This window comes from Arachis duranensis, chromosome 9, assembly GCF_000817695.3.
Source record: "Arachis duranensis cultivar V14167 chromosome 9, aradu.V14167.gnm2.J7QH, whole genome shotgun sequence".
In the NCBI taxonomy this organism is placed as follows: domain Eukaryota; kingdom Viridiplantae; phylum Streptophyta; class Magnoliopsida; order Fabales; family Fabaceae; genus Arachis; species Arachis duranensis.
Window position 1 is genome coordinate 74408302 of NC_029780.3, and position 5685 is coordinate 74413986.

Below are 5685 nucleotides of genomic sequence, written 5' to 3' on the forward strand. Positions count from 1 at the left end.
TGTTAGAAGACTTATTTTAAATCTGTTATGCTTAGTAGTATTTTTAGGGATTTTAAATTTAAATCAAATCTGATCTAATCCAATAAGATCAAATCTGATTTAAATTAGTTATCTTATCTTTTAGTTAATTGTTAAGTGCCTATTTAAACACCTTTAGTGAGACAATTTATATAACTTTCATGAATAAATTTTAGTTGCTTTTAAGCACTTTTTATTGTGTGAGAAGTGAGGTGAGTGATTTGCTTCACTTGTTGCATGAGGAAGATTGGAGGATCCAACACTAAGGTGATCTGCGTGGTGGCTTCTTTCAGTTTTCGCCCCTCTGATCTAGGTTGTCAAGGACAAGTTCTTTGAAGGTCTAATAGGGAATCCTTTCCGGTGACCTAGGTTGCTAAGAACAGGTATCTTAGAGGTCTAGTAGGAAAACCACCCCTTATCTTTCCTTTTTGTTTGTTTTTAATTCCTTATCATCTGGTATCAGTTACAGGTCGTAGGTAAATTCTTATTTATCTACACGTTCCATGGGTCTTGTTTAATCTCTTTATTTTTCTCTTCAATTTCTGCAATTCACTTTAGATTAAAAAAAACGAAATTTTAAATTTTCCCGTTGTTTAACTTTACAAATTTTCCTTGGGTTCCACTTAGGATCCAATTTTGCTAGTTTTTGTCATTTTAGTATCACTCATTGTTTCCATTTTTTCACATACTTTAATTGTCTTCTTGTCAAGTTGAACATTTCTATCATTCAAATTATCTTAGTTTGGTGTCTCAATTCCTCATCTTCCGAAGTGCAACTTGTTAAGGCAATCCAAGAGTGGAAAAAGACAAGAGTTGTAAGCTCATCAGAGGGTAAAAGCCACGTATTGAGTTAAACACGAGTGTCTATTTCGAGTGATACACGTGAGAAGAGTGTTGTAAGGTCTTTTCTTTTTCAGGTTCACTGATGGCTAACACTGAAGGAAACCCCGATCCGCAACTAACTTTCCGCCTCGACGCATTTGCCAACATCCTTACAGGGATTTAACAACGTCTTGATGACATGGATTCTCGAATTAACTCTTTTTCTCTTAGGCAAAAAGCACAGTCACGAGAATCTATTCATAATGATTCTACGGAGTTTGAAGAGGAGACTTCATCCAGAACCCGGCATCATAGACAACCGGTAGATGTGGATAATAACCTTAATGCTATCAAGATGCGCATCCCAGAATTTAAGGGCAGAAGTGACCCTGAGGCGTACCTGGAATGGGAACGCAAGGTAGAGCTCCTATTTCAGTGTCATGACTACACATATGTAAAAAAGGTAAGGCTAGCGGCTGTCGAATTCTCAGATTATGCCCTTGTCTGGTGGGCCGAGCTAGACAAACAGAGGAGGCGGAATGGAAAACTACCAATTCTGTCTTGGAAAAAGATAAAAAAAGTCATGCGACAACGGTTTGTCCCTTCTTACTACTACAAGGAGCTACATCAACGGCTCCAACGGTTATACCAAGGTTCTAAGTCTGTAGATGAGTATCATAAGGAGATGGAGATGCTACTAATCCAAGCAAACATTGAGGAGGAGTCTGAGGCTACTATAGCATGTTTCTTGAGTGGAATGAACTGAGACATTGCAAATACTGTAAAACATCTTCCATTTGTGACTATGGAAGACTTGGTAAACCTAGCTATCAAAGTGGAAAGACAGCAAAAAGCGAAAGGACTGCATAATTCTACTTCAAGGTGGGATTCGAGAGGTGCTAATTTCAGGGAGAAGACTGGATCCAAACCTACCGAATCAAAGGAGAAGCCCACAGAGCAGCACAGGAAGCCGCCCACACCTAATCCCACTTCTAAACCTCCTGCACGGCATCATGATATTACCTGCTTTAAGTGCTGCAGATTAGGCCATTATGCTTCCGAGTGTCCAAATAAAAGGACCATGGTAATTAAAGAAAATGATATTTTCTCAGAATCTGATAACTCAGATGGGTGTGAAGACATGCCATATACGGATGATGCTACAGATAATGAAGATATAGTTGAGTATGCTGTTAGTGGCGAGACCCTTGTCACTAGGTGGATCTTAAATGTACAAGCCAAGGATGATCGTCTAAAACAACGAGAGAATATCTTTCATACAAAAGTTTTATTGGGAGGTAAGGTTGGACTCATGATCATTGATGCTGGAAGTCATACAAACGTTGCTAACTCTACTTTGATCACAAAATTGGGGTTGAAATGCACCAAACACCCTAACCCTTACAAACTGGAGTGGCTAAGTGATGTTGGTGAGTTGAAGGTTATGAAGCAAGCCCGCATACAGTTCTCTATCGGGAGATATAGTGACGAGGTACTTTATGACGTGGTTCCCATGCAGGCTTGTCATCTACTCATAGGCCATCCATGGCAGTATGATAGGAAGGTGGTCCATGATGGTTTCACAAATCGATACTCCTTCACTTATCTTGGGAAGAAGATTACCCTTGCACCTTTGACACCTAAAGAAGTGTACCTGGAGCAGCTAAGCATGCGCAAATCTACTAAAGAGTCTTTAGGATGTGAGAAAATTGAAAAACAAGAGGGTAAAGAGAGGGCTTTGAGAGATGAAACGTGTGAGAAAAAGAGTCAGGGTCTGAGTGAAAAAGAGAGTTCTAAAAGAAAAGCATATGTGGAGAGTGAGAGTGCTCACAAAATATGTTTTTATGCCAAAGAGAGGGATCTAAAACATGCTAGTTTAGGGCAAAAAACATTGGTGTTAGTACGATTTAGAGTCTTTACTTTCTACCATTGAAACTAACCATAACCTGCCTAGTACTTTTATTTCACTCTTGCAGGAATTTGGCGATGTATTTCTGGATGAGATGCCCTCAGATTTACCTCCATTACGAGGTATTGAACATTAGATTGAGTTTGTCCCCGGATCGAGCATTCCTAACCGGCCAGCTTACCGGACCAATCATGAAGAGACGAAGGAACTATAACGGCAAGTCGAGGACCTTTTGGCTAAGGGTTTTGTGAGAGAAAGCATGAATCCTTGTGCTGTTCCGGTATTATTGGTGCCCAAGAAGGATGGCTCATGGAGGATGTGTGTTGACTGCAGAGCTGTAAATAAGATTACGGTAAAGTATCGCCATCCTATTCCTAGACTTGATGATATGCTTGATGAATTGCATGGTTCTGTTATTTTTACTAAAATAGATTTAAGGAGTGCTTATCATTAAATACGAATGAAACTTGGCGATGAATGGAAAACAGCTTTCAAAACTAAATATGGTTTGTATGAGTGGTTAGTTATGCCATTTGGTTTGACTAATGCACCTAGTACATTCATGAGACTAATAAATCATGTTTTGCGAGAGTTTTTAGGTAAATTTGTGGTTGTTTATTTTGATGATATCCTTATCTACAGTAAATGTCTTGATGATCATATTTTGCATGTTCAATCTGTTTTAGAGGTACTTAAAAAGGAAAAATTGTATGCTAATCTCCAAAAGTGCTTGTTTTGTCTGAGTAAAGTCGTATTCCTAGGTTCTGTGATAAGTTCTACAGGAATTGAGGTAGATGACGAGAAGGTGAAGGCTATTAGAGAATGGCCCACACCTCAGAATGTCTCTGATGTTAGAAGTTTTCATGGTCTTGTGGATTTTTATCGAAGGTTTGTTAAAGATTTTTCTACTATTGCTGCATCATTAACTAAAATCATCAAGAAACATGTCAACTTTAAATGGGATCAAGAACAAGAACTTGCCTTTAACACCTTGAAAGAATTATTGTGTTCTGCCCCCATTCTTATTTTACCAGATTTTTCTAAAACTTTTAAAATCGAATGTGATGCTTCCGGAATTGGTATAGGTGCTATTTTGATGCAGGAAAAGTGAGCAATTGCCTATTTTAGTGAGAAGTTGAATGGGCCCGTCTCAACTATTCCACTTATGATACAGAGCTTTATACCTTGGTGCGAGCTTTGGAAGTGTGGCAGCATTATTTGCTACCTAAGGAACTTGTGGTACATACTGATAATGAATCCCTCAAACACTTGAAGGGCCAAGGGAAGCTGAACAAGAGACATGCAAAATGGATAGAATTCCTTGAATCCTTTCCATATATAATCGCCTATAAGCAAGGTAAAGAGAATGTGGTTGCTGATGCATTATCTAGAAGGTATTCCTTAATCACAACCCTTACTTTTAAACTGTTAGGTTTTGAGTGTATGAAGAAATTGTATACAACTGATTCTGCTTTTGCCTCTATCTATGCTGCATGTGAACATGGTGCATATAACAAATTCTATAAGTATGATGGCTTTCTTTTTCGGGGTAATAGAATTTGTGTACCTACTTGTTCTATTAGGGAGTTACTTGTTCTAGAATCACATAGTGGGGGTTTGATGGGTCATTTTGGTGTGCATAAGACTTTGGATGTTTTATCTGAGCATTTTTACTGGCCCCACATGCGTAAAGATGTTGAGAAAGTTTGTGCTAAATGCAATGCATGTAAACAAGCTAAATCTAAGTCTTTACCACATGGTTTGTATACTCCTTTACCTGTTCCTGTGCATCCATGTGTTGATATTTCTATGGATTTTGTTCTTGGTTTGCCTAGAACTAGGAGAGGTCGAGATAGCATTTTTGTTGTGGTAGATAGATTTAGTAAAATGGCTCATTTCATTGCTTGCCATAAAACTGATGATGCCACACATATTGCTGACCTATTCTTTCGAGAAGTTGTGCGTTTACATGGTGTTCCCCAAACTATTGTTTATGATCGTGACGTCAAATTCTTAAGTCACTTTTGGAAAGTTTTGTGGAGTAAGCTGGGAACAAAATTGTTATACTCAACTACTTGTCACCCTCAAACTCATGGTCAAACTGAAGTCGTAAATAGGACATTGGGAACCTTATTGCGTGCTGTTGTTGGTAAGAATTTGAAAACCTGGGAAGATTGTTTACCTTTTATTGAGTTTGCTTATAACAGGACAATCCATTCTTCCACTGGTTTTTCACCTTGTGAACTTGTCTATGGTTTTAATCCTCTCACTGTCTTAAATTTAATGCCTTTACCTTTGAGTGATATTATTAGTTTAGATGGAGCTAGCAAGGCTGAGAAAGTTAAAGCAATACATGCAAAGGCGTGACCTAATTGAGAGGAAGAACAAAACCACGGCTGAAAGGGTTAACAAAAACCGAAAGCATATAGTCTTCGAACCAGGAGATTGGGTTTGGGTATATTTGAGGAAGGAGAGATTTCCTGCTCAGAGGAAGACTAAACTTGATGCTAGAGGGGATGGCCCATTCCAAGTGCTTGAGAAGATCAATGACAATGCCTACAAGATTGAACTACCAGGTGAGTATAATGTCTCTGCTACTTTCAATGTTTCTAATCTCTCTCCTTTTGATATGGACACAGATTCGAGGACGAATCTTTTTGAGAAAGGAGGGAATGATACATGCTCGGAAAGACAATAGGGGCATTCTAAGACAAAAGGGCAGAATGGGAATTTCACACTTCCAGAAGGCCCCATCACTAGAGCACGTGCAAAGAAGCTCAAGGAGAGTTTTGGAAACCTGCCAGCGCTTGTGCATATGGAGTTACATCAAGTTTTAACCAAGGAAGAATGGGCAAGGCCCATTGGGCTAAGTTAGGACAGCAAGAAGCCCAATAATGCTTTCCGAATTCAGTGGGAGGCATAATTTATTTTTAAAT

General features: G+C 38.8%; 1 pseudogene; it reads left to right on the top strand.

The window, feature by feature from the left end:
- Positions 1-1039: 1039 nt before the first annotated feature.
- Positions 1040-5447, top strand: LOC107465956 (uncharacterized; annotated as a pseudogene).
- The last annotated feature ends 238 nt before the right edge of the window (positions 5448-5685 follow it).